The sequence below is a fragment of the Octodon degus genome, unplaced genomic scaffold, assembly GCF_000260255.1.
Source record: "Octodon degus isolate 3935 unplaced genomic scaffold, OctDeg1.0 scaffold00074, whole genome shotgun sequence".
Taxonomy (NCBI): domain Eukaryota; kingdom Metazoa; phylum Chordata; class Mammalia; order Rodentia; family Octodontidae; genus Octodon; species Octodon degus.
In genome coordinates this window covers 11,889,008-11,904,470 of record NW_004524650.1, presented here as the reverse complement: position 1 = coordinate 11,904,470, position 15,463 = coordinate 11,889,008, and the positions used below count along the sequence as shown (strand labels likewise).

Below are 15,463 nucleotides of genomic sequence, written 5' to 3'. Positions count from 1 at the left end.
GGGTGCTCCCGTGTTTGGTGCATACATATTTATGAGTGTTACCTCTTCCTCTTGAATTTTTCCCCTAACCAGTATATAGTGGCCTTCTTTATTTTTCTAGATTATTTTTGGTTTGAAGTTGAGACTGTCTGAATATAGGATTGCTACCCCTGTTATTTTCTGAGATGCTGGGGCCTGTAGTATTGTTTTCCATCCCTTGACTTTTAGTCTATGTATGTATTTATTAGTTAATGTGTTTCCTGTATACAGCATATTGTTGGATTTTGTTTCCTAATCTGTTCCAGTCTATTTCTCTTAATTGGTGAATCGAGTTGATTTACAGTGATGGTTATAATTGAGATGTATTGACTTACGATTAGCATATTATATACCTGTTGTCGTTTACTCCTTTTTCTCCTGTGTTTACTTCTTTGCCCTATTTAGTGGGTATCTTCTGTTCTCGTTGGTGGAGTTCTGATCATTTTAGTCCCTCTCTAGAACATCTTTCAGGAGCCTGTGTAGGGTTGACTTTGTCATCATGAAATTCTTTAGTTGTTCTTTGTCACGGAAGTGTCTTACTTCTCCATCAAACTTGAAAGAGAGTTTTGCAGGGTATAGTAGTCTGGGCTGAAGTTTGTTTTCATAGAGGACTTGAAGTATTCTGCTCCATGCTCTTCTCACCTTCATGGTTTGTGAAGAGATGTCGGCCATAATTCTGATGGGTTTTCCTTTTAATGTCATCTGTTTCTATGCTCTAGTGGCTTTCAGTATATTATTCTTGAGATGAATTTCTGGGATCTTGACTATTATATGTCTCAGTGTGTTTTTAATTGTGTTGAGGTTACTTGGCGTTCTGTATGCTTCAGTTACCTGAATGTCAGATTGCTTCCTCATATTTGGGAAGTTTTCTGCTATTACTTCTGCCCATATTTTTTTAATGTCTTTTGTGTTGACTCCTTCTTTCTCATTGATGCCTTTTAGTCTCACATTGTTCATCTTTGCATCGTCTTGCAAGTGATGAATTATTTTTCCTGCATCCTAGTTGTTTTTGAGATCCTTTCTTACCTTTTCACTAGCTGCACCAGTATCTTCACGATCTGAAACTCTATCTTCACTTTCACTTAAACAGTTTTGCAAGCTGGGAACTAAGATATTAAGTTTCTCTATATCTCTTGGACTCTGCTTCATGCGATCTATTTCTTTCCTGTATTGCTCATTCAAGGAATCTGTCATTTTTCTAATCTCTATTTTTTTTTATCAATGTCTTCTTTAGAAGCAGTTATTAATTCTTTTACTGCAGTGTTTTCTTCAGATTGGGTTTCCTCCCTATGTTTCTGTAGTTGATCTTTACTTCAGATGCTATGAGTTCAGAGAAATCTTTTTTTCTTTCAGAAAAGAATTCCGTTCTGAGTTCCTCTATAACTTTCTGCTGTTGCTTATTTACTATCGACACTATTAATTCATACATTTGAGCTGAACTAGTGTCCTCTACATTTGTTCTTGGTGGGTACTGGGTTTCCTCTATATGTTTCTGTATTGGATTCTCTACTGTACATGCTATTAATTCAGGGATTTCTTTTTTCATTTCTAATCTTGAGTTCCTCTATACCTTTCTGCAGTTGTTTCTTTATTTCAGAAGCTGTTGATTCATTGATTTCAGCTGTGTGATTCCCAATTTGTTCTGTGCTCGTGTCCTCTGCACTTGTTATGGTTGGGCTTGGTGTCTGAGATTGCATTTTGCTCCTTCTCATTGTCATTTTGTGTACCACTGTCTTCTTACCTTTGTTGTAGAGCTTTGGTGCACTTAGAAGCTTAGCACTGAAATTCAGGTACAGATCTACAAAGTTTGGATTTATCCTATTCCTGGCTTTGGTGTGGTTGCTGTACTCAGCTCCTTCTTGCTGCTGCCCTTGGGAGTGATCCTGTTGTGCCCCTCTGGCAAGATGTTCTGCTCCTGGACTAGCTGGGTGGCTTTGTCCCCTACACTCTGCAGCGATTGCAGCTGCAGGCTTTCACCCCAGGCCTGTAGTCCAGGCCTGAGCTGAGTCTGGAGGAGACAAGGTGCAGTAGCGGGGAGAGGAAGCTCTCCACACACTCACTGGGCCTGGGCTAGGGCTGGATCTGGGGCTCCCCAGAATGCGGCAGAAATTTCACTGGGCAGTCGGGGGGAGGGGGGTACTTCAGAGTGGTGGGGGGAGCCCAAGGGGGTGTAAGGGGGTCTCATCCATGCTGCACCTGGGCTTGGACCTGCAGGTCCCGTGGGCACAGGGTAGCAGGAAGCTCTCCCACACACTCACTGGGCCTGGGCTAGGATAGGATCTGGGGGTCCCAGAAGTAGCAGAAATTTTCACTCAGTGGGCTAGGTAGGGAGTGCTGCAGAGTGGTAGGGGTGGTCCCAAGGGGGTTGAAGAGAGTCTCACCCACCTTGCGCCTGGGCTTGGACCTGCAGGTCCCGCTGGTGCAAGGTAGCAGGAAGCTGTCCCTCACACTCACCTGGGCCTGGGCTAGGACTGGATCTCTTTAGTTAGCTTTTTATAAGTACAACAAAAGGCAACTAACTTCAGGGAACTTACTAGCTTAGTACGCTGTTTCGGAGGCTGAAGATCCATACAGAAAAGGACAGGCAGTGGCTCCATAGTGGATGGTGGCACTTGTGTAAAGGAAGGATCACATCTTTAGCCAGGTGACAGAGCAAGAGTGGGACCAGGCTGGCTGAGCTTTGTGGTAATCCTTTCATGATCCCTACAGAAGTGTGTGCAGTAGAACAGCCCCACGAACACAGAGGAACACTCCATTCCAATTCTGAAAGTTTCCCTTCCAACACTCTGAACACCTGAGCGCCGAGCCTCATACACGGCCCCTCAGAGCTTCTCTGAATATTGCCCAAGCCGTGGCAAGCCCCAAATTGTACCTTTTAACATGTGAGGACACAGTGTCAGCTCTGCTAGTGCCTTGAACTTCAACCACGCTGGCTCCAGAACAGTGGGAAATAGACATTTGCTGTTTGGGAGCTACTCATTTATGGAATTTCACGGTAGCAGTCTGAACAGACCAAGATGTGCATGCACCATTTTTATTTACATAGAGTCGAACCTCCCAGTGACCAGGTCGCCCTTGTTCCTGTTTCCTTGTCAGTCACACAAGTGACTGTAAGTATTCAGATGTTCTAGAATATCATGAGCAAGAACTCAGGCTGATGCCAGTAAAGAAAGAAGCAAAGAAATGGAAACTTTGATGTAGAAGTTTTACAGGTGAAACATGTAAAGAATGGAGAAGAACCTTTAAAACCTCTTGGTTTTAGAGAGTGGACAGAAAGTGATGGAGTGCCTCCTTGGTTTCTGAACCAGCAGACAGCAGTAGAGCTAGAAAGCACTTTATCACTCTTTAAGCAGAGGCAGTGACTCCCTTAGGGTAAAACAAAAGTTACCCCTACCAAGGAATTTCCTCTAAGAAGATTTTATACAGTGGCTTGGAAGATAAAGTTGTCACTGTCAGGAAAATACTCATCATTGTAAGTTATCTTTCCAACCACACTTCCTTAAGATGTTTCAACTTTTAGCACTAAAAACTTTTAAGTAGTAACCATTTGCACTGTGGAATTAGTACAATTTCCAGAAAGACATGCTTTTTAAAGGTGTTAATTGGCATTTTCAAGGTTTTCTAATATATTTAGCTTTAAAACCAGAAACCTGACAGGTCTATTCTCTGTAAACAAATATTTATTCAGCTTTTAGAATACTTTTTATTGTTGATCCCATAATGAGAAAGGAAACTTACTTTTAAAATTAGAATTGCCCCTGAAAGTGCTGACAACTCTGATAGAAGAAATTTTAGCCTTTTCTCTTACTCTGAAAGGTCCCTTTTCCAGTGTTCCCCTCGTACCCACCCACAGTTTTAGGAATTTCTAGGCTACTTTTTCATCTGTGTGCCTTGTTTCTATGGTGATAAGCACCATAGAATTCAAGAACAAAACAGATGTGATAAGCACCTCGTGCATGGCTAATTATGCTAAAAAGGAACCTAGGTTTTTCAGGCATTCTTTATCAATGGCAGAACTGGACCACCCCAATTGGGAAGGGTCAGAGGACATATGGGCCCATTTGAGCCCTACTACTCCCACTGGCTTTTCTCACTATTCGTTTTTCTAGCTAGGGATCACAATGGTGATGGAAGAGGATGTAGTACAGAGTCAGCACCATAGACATAGTCGATGCGTCACAAAAGACAAATACTTCCACCGAAGTGTATTACATGGCACAGTATCCTGGGACAGTTTCAGTGCTTACCAGTCATTAACTTGGTTGCTTGGTTTTTGTATTTTTCAACTTAAACTGATAAAGCTCTACTAAAAGATTAGGATTTTCTCCCTTCAAGGTATTTGGTTTACATTAAATTTTCTTTTAATAAAAATCAATTCTAATTGATAATAGCTTATAGTATTTTCTTTTGGTCATGGACTTAAAAAAATAGTACATGCTTATTTTGTGGTTGTTTTAGAATTACAAGATTCTTTAGATGATGTGAAAATTAGTGGCTTTCATAGGTTGAAGAGTTGTTGGTTTTTAACCTTTTGCATAAATGTTGATTTATTCATAGATTACAGCTTTGTATATTGTATTTCTGCATGTCCTTAATGAATTTCCCCAAAATTAAATAAGCTATCCCAATTACTCATTTTTGATGTCTGGATAATTATTTTTAATTTATCATTTTTAAATTTTTGCTATATGTTTTGCTTAGATCACATGCAGTTTAGTTTAACGTGTGTGTGTGTGTGTACATATAGTCTTGATTCACAAATCAGATATTTGGAGCTAAAGAAGCTGATTGTTTCATGTGCCTACTGAGTTGTGGCATGAAGGTCTAAACTTTGAGCTCTAAATTGTTTTTGTACCTGGTAGGTGCCTTTCTTTCTTTGCGGGATAAACCTATATTTGTCAGTTTTGTGAGTTGGCGCAGTGACTCCAACGCTGACTTGCAAGCGTGCTTGGAGCCAGCCCCACACGTTGCGCTTGCCCAGGCCAGCCTCGCCCTGTGGCCTGAAGGAGTCGCGCCCTGATCTGACTGGTGGCAAGTGTCCCTGTGGTGCCTCCTGCTGGCCTCTGCCTCAGGGGTGGATTTGTAGCCTGTAACCTGCACACAGCTTCCCTAGGAGCCATGTGCGAGCACCAGGAAGGTTTTGAAGGAGAAGTGATAGCAGATCTGTTTAAGGAAGTAACACTGACATTCTTGTGGGGGATATTTTGGAAGTGAGGGAGGTCATCGTGGGAGAGCAATAGGTCAGAAAGATGGAATACAGGAGACTGATGATTAAAAAAATTTTTTTGAAAAGCCATAGAATTAAATATTCCACTTTTCATCCCAGAATCCTGTGATAATTACACCAAACCCTTGCAGTTTTACTAGTTTTACTGTAACTTGAGACTTTTCGTTGTTTTTCAGAGAAGAAATGGATTGAGTTCACCAAATCTTCAAATTTCAAGTTCCCAGAGAGTATTACCACAACCCTAATACCATAGCTTCTACATGTGAATGTCTTGTGATTGCAAATGAGAAGAGATTGGGAGAAAGAGTATTTGTTCCATGGGAAGAATGCAGACTCTTTTTGCAGTAGCGAGTTCTGCTGAAACCAAGTGATCCCTGTGCTGGGCCGCTCATTGTCTTCTAGGAGGCTGGGAGGCTTGGGCCCTGCTGGATAGGTTTCGGGGCTTGAGAACAGAGGCTGTATTTGTGAGTCATTTCCATGGCTTTTGACATTATCAATGTACAGGTAGAAAGTAGGCCAGGTAGAATCATTTCTATTTTTACCAACTAACATTGTGGCATTCTGAGAAACTGTAACTTGGCTTGGGTTAAGGCAGAAGATAAGATGGTAGTGAGTAGGATTCTCTGTCTTTGGAGACTTTTACTGCTACTACACCTTGTGGTTGAGGTAGCCAACTTCAGGTTCTCATTTGAACAGAATAGCTTACAATGCCAGTAGCCAAACTTTACTGATAATTTTATCAGCTTCTCTTGATACTTAGTTATATCATTTAAATTCATGGTTTAAGTTATATTAATGTGATGCATGGATCTTTTAAAAGGGCTTAAAATTTTGAAAGCATTTTGAAGTTTGAACATAAACCCAAGGCTGTGCTAACGTATCAGAAAGATGGAATTAGACCAAATTGTCCTGGCCCTGAGCATATCTTATTTTCTTGACCTGGTATTTATTTATTTATTTATTTTTCTATATTCAGTACAGGGTCTACAGGGCCTCACCATATAGGTCAGACTCATAGTGATCCTCCTGTTTTCAGCCTCCCAAGTGCCGGGATTACAGGCGTGTGCCACACCTAATCTCAGTCACCCTCTGCCTGCCCCAGGGCGGGGCCAGGGCCAGCACATCTAGGGAATCAGTGCTGGTCCCCTGCACTTGTGTAAGCAGGCGCTTTGTTCCGCTGAGCTATCTGGCCAGCCCCTTCTGTTTATTTTTTAAAAAATGTTTTGAACCTGTGCCTAATGTAGGTGAAGGTCTTCTGCTCGGGCACACTGCTGAAGTCTGTACTACCAACAGTGGCCTGTACCCTGCCTGCATTGTGGCTCCTCTGAACCTCCAGGTTACAAAGTAAGGTGATCCTCCTTGCCTTCCTCCATTTGGAATACTTACGATTATAACAATATAATTGCATCACTACTTAAATATGCGTCTTTATCATCAGACTGTCAATTCCATAAGATAGGGTCAGGATCTGTTTGGCGGTGTCACCGGTTTTGCTTCCCGTTGCTCATCCTCCAGTGCCATTCACCATGTAGTGGCCATTCATCCTTCACGGAATGAGTGGATGGTCGCTTAGTCTGTTGTTCATCTCATCCTGCTAAGCTGCTTTTTATTTACTTCAGAGTGGTGTTGCAGCCCTGTAATCCTAGCACCTTAGACTGAAGCAAGAGAATCGCGAGACCCTGGTTCAAAATAAAAATTATAAAGTTAAAAACAGGCTAAGAGTTGGTGGAGAGGCATAATCCCAATGCAACAAAACAGCAACAAAAAGATCTCTCTGAAAATTAGTCATACTGACGCTGGTTTTCCTGTTTCAAGTTTAATGGTTGTACAGGCTGAAATAAGTCACATAACACTCTGTCATTTGCCTGGTGTAAAATGAAGAAATGTAAGATTGTTGCCAACATTACATAAGTTTATACAAAGTAGTTAGAGGTCCTAACAGAGTTATCTGTGATGAACGTCAGCTTCCAGGATTATTACATTAAGCATATTAGACTGCATCAACTGAAGGTCAGCTACTACTTTGAGGCTGTGAGATCTCACACTAGCTTTTTAGGAAAGTGCTGCTTGATTTGTGACTTAAATTTGTCAGTTCACTGGGCTTAAATTGCCTTTCTCTTTGATTTTTAAAGTAGAGTAAAATTGTCTAACCCTAAAAAAAATTAGGCTAACATAGTTGTGGTAAGAAAATTAGAAGAGCTAGGTGTAGGGCACACACCTGTGATCCCAGCACAGGTGGCAGAGGAGGAGAATTGCTGGGGGGAGTTCAAGGCCAGCTTAGGCTCCATAGTGAATTCAAAGCCTACCTGAGCTGCATGAGACCTGTCTCAAAAAGAAAAAGAAAAAGAAAAAGAAAAACAGAAGAGAAAAGAAAATTAGAAGAAATAAGAGCTGTCCCGGAACCAAAGTACAAAAACTCCTGGTCAAGTGGAAGAACTGTGGTCCTTCCATTTTTAGTGTATTTTGGGAAATGTTGACCTTGAAAGGGCTTTTATTCTAATTGATCTCAATGAGTAACAATACTCAAGAGTTCTTCTCTAAGTAACAGGAGGGCATAAATCCTTATTTGTTAAAAGACTTACAGCTTGTTTCTTTCCCTGGATATATGAACATAACAAATGAATCACTCTGGTAGTTTCCGTATCTTAAATCCATCTGTACAAGAGACAGTTTATTAATATGATCTTAAAAAACTCAAACCATGATTTTAAAAAAAAAATCTCTCTCTCTCTGTGTATGACAAGATGTAAGGATACATAGTTACATGGTGTACACAGTAAGTAGGGTTTAATGAGAGGAAGCACACAGGAAGGAAGTATACAGTTTTGATTCTTTTGTGCTTTTCCTTTCCAGTGCTTCACAAGATGTTACTGGTGATAGTCTTTTTTTTTTTAAGAATAATTCTTTCTAAACAAAATGTTTTCTTCCCTAATGAAATTTTGTTTTGGTGCTTTATTTTCAATGTTCTGGAAATTTTGTGCTGTTCTCTATTTCTGTGATTTTGACCTAATAATTTCATTTGGATTTACCAGACTCAGCAGCTGTTGTTTTTATCAGCTATTGCTAAGTCCCATTAAGGTTCAAATTGAAAACACTTTCTCCTCTGTTGACCTGAATTATTCAGTTTTATAAAATTTAAGCCTTTTCTCCAACTCCTAAATTTTTTTATTTATAAGAAAGTAAAGAATAATATTAAAATACCACAGAAACTTTTTCTGAAGCTAAACCTAGTATCTGCATCTCTCTTACAAGGGTAGTGATGAAGTTGGCAGTGGGGATTATTGAACAGAACTTTGAACTATTCCACTTTTCCTTTTTCTAGTGGAGGACAAAGGGCCCTCAGTTGTAACTTCAATAGTATTTAGCTTCATGTACTAGACACTGGCAATTTGGTATTAAAGATTGTGCTTTGGTGAAGCAGAATACAAAGTTGAGAAGTTAAAAGATTTTGGGAAAGCATAAAATCAGAATTACAGCCATTTTATTGGGTGATAGTACAGTTCTCTTTGAATCACCTGTTGGATTTTGCTTTTTATGTAATTGAATTAGTTCTGTAAAACTTAAGTTGTCTGTTCGATGCTTCCCTACTAAGCATGAATTACTGTACTATTTGTATAATGAAAGAAGTTTCCTGCTTTTCAGGCCAATAACATTGTGACTGTCTGATTTAAGAACAGTAGGAAGCCAGGGACATAGCTTGGCAGCCTGAGCACCTGCCTAGCAAGCTCGAGGACCCCAGTTCGATCCCCGGTACTACATGCCATACTAGACCCAGAACCCTGGGCATGCCATACCGGCCACCAAAACTGGGAAGTGGTGGCACATGCCTGTAATCGCAGTGCTGAGGAGGCTGAGAGAGGAGGATCACTATGAGTCTGAGGTGTGTAGTGAGACCCTGTACCAAGTAAATAAATAAAAGATTTTTTTAAAATTAAAAGAACAATAAGAAAGCAAGAAGATAGATGCACTAAGAAGACATTTGGCCTAAGTACAGACTCAGAAGGAATAGGATAGTTCAGCTTCCCATGATGAGATGGGACTTGAAAGGTGGAGAGAATGGAGGGGAAATGTGTGAGCAGACATATTTAGGAAAGAGTGTATGTGGTATCGAGATGATTGTGGATTAAGTGAGCCACCCTGGATTCATTTCAGAAACAAATGGCGTGGGTATGGCATGAGCTGATCATGCTATAGAGACAGGCAAAGGATATGTGCAGGATTCTTATGCTGTCATCATGTATACTTTCCCATGCATTAGAATTTATTCTAATAGTATTTTTAAAAAATAAAATGGTGTATACCAGTGGTGGCAAACCTTTTAGGAACGAGTACCCAAACTGCAACCCCGAACCCACTTACTTATTGCAAAGTGCAAACAGTGCATTTAACTGTGAATAATGAGGTTTTAGGGACATCAGGAACAGGCACAGAAGACTAACTCACGTCATTTCAGCGGTCTTCCTCCTCTTAGAATCCATTAGCTTAGGATTTTTTGCCGGCACTGGTCATATTTTCTCTTCTTCCAAGTTCCTCTCCTGTTCCTTTTCAGCCTCTTTTCTCTTGGGGGCCTGAAAATGAGCAAAACAAACAAGTTAAAAGCATTGCTGTGAGTCCCCAGTGGTATGAAGCTACATATTCATGAGGACATCTGACTTTCGAGCAGGCTGAGTTACACCCAGAAGAGAGCACTGAGTCATTTGGAAAGCCTGTTGGGTTTGACTTTCTAAACGTTTCTTCCTTCCTGCTTCAATACTTACTACTGGTAAGGGGAAAAGAGGGCAGAAAGAAACATGTCAGAGAGATTTGGGTGGTTAATACTAAGACATGGTTAATTATTTGGATGTCAGTGTGGTACTGCTAACAAACATGAAGTCTATGAAAACTGTTTTCTCTATTTTTAGAAATTCTGCAAGCCAATTGTTAAACACAATTTAAAAATAAAAAGTTAAATTATTAAGGATAATACTCAAATTTAGCAGTTCCTAATTCTTTTACTATAATTTGATCTCTAATATGTCTGTGGAGAGGAAGTCCTAGGAAATGATGTGTTACGAAGCTCTTCTCAATTCCAGGTTCAATGACATCAGGGTAGTAGTTTGAAATTGGTCATGGTGGGTCTAATTATGCCATGAAAAATTAGAGACCAAAAATCAGACCTTCTGTGTGTTTCATTGGTAAATATCTACTAGCATACCAGTATGCTTATGATATTGTGGTTGTATTTTTTATTTTAACGAGAATGGAAACAATAAACATTAGAAACAGTACAGAATATCAAAAAACAAGATCATAGGAAGTCAATTATGGTCATTACATTGCATATTGTTGTTTTCAAAGTAGTTGTTCAGACTATTAGATACAAACATGTAAAATTGTTGGTCAAAATAATTAAGCATTAACAGTTTCTATATTATGGTTATTTTAAAGATTGTTCCTGCTTTACAGATATATATTGAAATAGGACAGGCAAGATATATGTAGAATTAGTTTCTGAAAATTCAGTGAAGCGTGGGTATCATGATTGTTTTATCTTTGATGGGCAGATGGGCTTCACTATACATGCTTTCTACTTTTCTGGAAGTTTGAAGCGTTCCATAATGAAAATTTTAAATGGCAATCAAGGAATATTAAATGAAAAGAAATGTTGCTATATACTGTGTCCCAGTAAACATAGAAAATTCCAGTCTAGCTCTTGTCTGACCCTTGAATTTTGATATCAATGTTCCTTTGATAAAATCTTGCTGTCAAATTTTAGAACCTTTATTTTATAAGTGGTTCACATATTACTGAATTTAAGTATCTGTTTTTTATTAAATGTAATCAAGAAATTACTATGTGCAGTGTATCATGCCCATAAGGGCCAAGAAATCTAATAGTTCCCTCCCTAGGCCATAAAGAGCTCTTCCTTCATAGAGGGAGAATATACATTTGTTGGACTGCAGTCCTATTGAGAAACCCAGTCGTACACATAGGGAGAAACAAATGCCTCTTGCTCTTGCTTGTGCCCACATGGCAGCTGTGTATCCTTCAGATTTATTTTTGGTCTAGCTGATTTGAGTCACTGCCCAAGAAAGGAATGCTGTCGCGTGAATTGTCTTGTGTACAGATGATTGGAGTCGTTCTAATCTTAATTCACCAATACAGATGATATCTTAAAACTATTGACCCATTAACTAAATTAGTCCCAGTTTAATGACAAAAAAAAAGTGTATGTTATACTGACTACATTTTGCAGAGAGACCAAAAGCACATTTTTTCTAATGTATTTAGATATTAAGTGGAAAAATTGTAGCATAAATTACCTAACATCGTTTTCTGAGTTTGAAGTTTTAGTTTCATTCTTAACATAAATTTGGAATAAGGTTTCTTTTTAGATATTATAACAGGGTTGGAGAAGGACGTCAAGAACCTTCAGGGGAAAGTAGTCCAAAATATGTTTTGTAATTTTAGGTAATGTGAGTTTATAGTCTGTAAATAAATACAAGCTTAGACCATTCACAGTGTTTACTCACAAAAAAGAAAAAAAAAAGATCAAACTTTAAAGCAGTGAAAACAACAGATGTCCATCTCAGGTAACCTAGGGTCAAAAGCCAAAGGAAAGCCTAGACTGAAACAGATACTGAAACTGAAAACAGGAAAAACAGATGTTTAAACAAGGTAGATGGGAGAAAAATCATTGCAGTTTCTCCTCCAAAGACAGGGCTGGGCAGCAATATCAGTTGGAGAGGTGGGAACAGAGCGTCACCCTTGGCTGCAGTCTGCCCATGTGAATGGCTTCGCCACATTTTGAGTTCTGAGTGTGTTTTTTGGAAGATACGAATAGAAATCATAGTTGAGAATATTAAGTTGGACCATGGAGATTGAGACATGATTGCTGAAGAAAAGCGAATGTTAAGTTAGCAAAGTGGAATAATCATAGACTGATGTATTCACTCCACTCAGATATTTACTTGGCCTCTAATTCCCGGGCTTGATGGTGAGGAGACCTCACTAAACCTAACAGAAACCCTGTGCTCATGGAGCTTACCACCTGTGGGTAAAGACAGACATTAGGATAACTGCCAGCCACATTAAACAGAGATACATTCTGTGGAGGAAAAGAACAAGAAAAATTTTTCAGATTCATATTCCCTAAGGATAGATGTTCCAACTCCAGCAAAGAAAGGACATTTATATTTATAAAATATAAAGTATATGATCTCTAAAATCCTTCCTGTTTTTGTTAATCCTGTTAATACACCAGATATGTTCAATATGTCTACAACCAGTAGTTCAAAGCACAGGTACAAGTTGAGGTGGCTGGAGAAAAGTAGTTTTTTGTTGTTGTTGTTTTTTCACACACACTGAAGTGGGAAAGAGAGAGAGAAGAAAATTCTATCCTTATGGGTTTTGTTAGACAGCTGGAAGTTCATAATCAGGAAGGCAAAACCACCTACAATTGGAAGGCTGCAAGTTATTTAAAAACAAAAATGTCCTAGACTGCCTCCCGTTGGGCTGCCAAGTAGCAGCCATTCAAAAAGGTGTTTTGTAGTTGTGTGCATATATGTGTTTTATGACATGTGGATTCCGTTCAGTTTTCACAAAATTCTCTTTAACCTTTAAATGGAAATACAGATCTCTTTATGTGGTAGATGGACTATTGTAAAAAGGAACAACCTAACAAATGGATTTCTCTTCCCTTCCCTCCCTCAGGCTTGTTTTTTCAGCTGCCCTCTACGCCTCCTTCCTGGGAGGCCCAAAGGTACTGCAGACTCACTGCTGTATAACAGGTCAATTACACTCTTCACTGTGGAATCTGAAGCCCCACATGTACTCAGTGGACCCTCCTCCACTTTGACATTGTAACCAAAATCTGGGAGGTCACCATCTTTGCATCCTGGCTGCCCCGTGCATTGTTGAGTGGTGAAGGAACCTTGGACTCCATAGCCATCAGCTACTTAGCAGAGCACCTGCTGGAAAACGCTTCACAGCCGTGGCGATAGGCTTGCTTTATCCCCTCAGCTGTTCACTCTCATCCATGTCTTAGTTTAAATCTCTTCCTTATCCCTGAACCACTGATCTGTATGGTCTTTTCCCAGTGCACATTTCCCCCTTTTTAATAAATTCTTCATGCTGCTACCAAAGTAGCAAATTCTTAATTTCTAAATGTAAAATCTTAGGCTGACCATGTGATGTCACTCCCCTGTGAAAATAACTGATGGTTCTGTTGCATGATCCCCAGGTCTCTATGATCTGGACCTTAATGGCCCTTTCAGCTCGCCTCCTGCAGCTTGTCTACTGGGCTCATTCTTCAGTGCAATCATCAGTCAAACTTTAATAAGAAATAGGGAAATAGATCTTTTGCAAGTAGGAAAAATACCAAGAGTTGGGGCAGGGGAAGGGCAAAGACATAAAGGATTAAGGTGTGTTGTGTACATGTGCCAGCTCCCCACGATGAGTGTAATCATTATATACTGCAGCCATGTACTAATAAAAAAAGGAAAGAAAACTTAGCTATGTCAAGCTGTTGATAAAGGCATAACACCTTAATTATGTTACTAATTAGCCTGATTCAAGGTGGAAAATTCAGATTGCTTACTGGTCCCCAGCGAATACTGGCATATTTATTACCTATCACATTAAGATAGACCCTTTCCAGCCCAACCTCACTCCTTTTTCCTTTCCCCTTCTCCCCTGTCAACCATTACCTGTCAGATTTTCCTGTACGGTTCCTCCTGTTTCTCCACCGCTGGTGGTCCTGACACTCTCGCGTTCCAGGTCCTCGCGGCTTTATGGCTGAATACTGCAGCAGGGCCTCCCTGGCTACCATCTTCATTCTTTTGCCCTGCCACTGCCGCTTCCCCCTGCCCTGTGTATCTCCTGTACCCCACCAGGTCTACTTTCCTGAAATATTTTCATTCTTTTAGAGTCTGTAATGGTTCTCTGCTGTATATCAGGTCAGGTACACTCTTCACTGTGGAATCTGAAGCCCCAAATATACTTGGTCTTACTTATTTTATTACTCTTCGTTGCCCAGGACCCCACTTCCTACCCTTCCCCGCGTGGTGCTATGTCTGCCCCTGCTCCTGTGTGTCCCTGAAAACTGGGAAGCACATCAACAGTGCTGCTTTCTCCATTCCTGAAGTACTTCTGTCAATCCCAGAAGCAGCAGCTTTGGCTGGCTACAGAAGTACAGTGCTTGAAATCAGAGATTTTAGGCTCAGTCAAGCTCTTGCCTACTAGCCATGTGTTGTTGACAACTTATTTTTTTCTGAGTTGATATCCAAAGGGCATAATTTAGATAACTATTTCTGACAAAAAGAGTGCTGCAATTACTTCAAAGCATTATACCAGTGTTCAGTCAACTATATCATTCTTTTTTCTTTTACTCTTTTATTTATTTGGTACAGGGTCTCACTATGCAGCTCAGACTTGTAGTGATCCTCCTGTCTCAGCCTCCCCAGAGCTGAGATTACAGGCGTGCGCCACCATGTCTGGCTGCAGTGCCAGCATGGCATGCTGTACCAGGCATCAAACCTGGGTTCTTGCGCTTGCCAGGCAGGTGCTTAGACCACAAAGCTATCTCCCCAGCCCTGCCGTTTAATTCTTTATTACCATTTTCCTACTTCCTACTTATTTTGTGTGTAATACTGACCATCTTCCTAAATTCTGTTAGTGTTGTAAGGGTAAATATTAACAAGTATTTCTTGTCCTAATCAACCCTTTCTTTAGCAAATTAATAAATTCTCCCTTTCAAGACAAGTGAACAATAAACAACAAAGTATCAGTTTCTAAAGTGAAGCTATAGTGTTTGGTAGAGAGTATGGGAGTAACAGGAAAAAGGTACCCAGATGAAAGGGAATAGAGTAGGGGTTGCCCCACCTCGTGCTGACTCCTACAGCCCCCAGATGCTCTGATCACGTGCCCTGATCAGCTCTTCATCCTGACAGAACAGCAGTAGAAGGAGCTTGCTCGCTTAGGCGTGTCCAGGCCACCTAGTATCGTCTCGAATATTTACTGAATTCCCTAGTCACATGATTTGCATATTATATGTATATGTGTGTGTGTGTGTGTGTGTGTGTGTGTGTCTTACATGCCCATGCATACCAATGGGTGTCTGCCATTGTCTATATCCTTGGCTTGTTTTTTTAAAACTTAATTCTGATATGTAGCAGCAGTTGTATGCTTTGTCTGCAGAATGATAATGATATAAGAGGTGATCAACATACATACTTTAAA

General features: G+C 40.1%; 1 protein-coding gene across 1 annotated transcript in view; it reads left to right on the top strand.

Annotated features, from left to right (window-relative positions):
- Positions 1 to 9,987: 9,987 nt before the first annotated feature.
- Lrrc8b (leucine rich repeat containing 8 VRAC subunit B) overlaps positions 9,988 to 15,463 on the top strand; it is a 57,576-nt gene continuing 52,100 nt past the window's right edge. The window contains exon 1 of the mRNA XM_023720341.1: positions 9,988 to 10,007. The gene's annotated coding sequence lies outside the window, so the exon portion shown is untranslated. The remainder of the gene's footprint in view (positions 10,008 to 15,463) is intronic.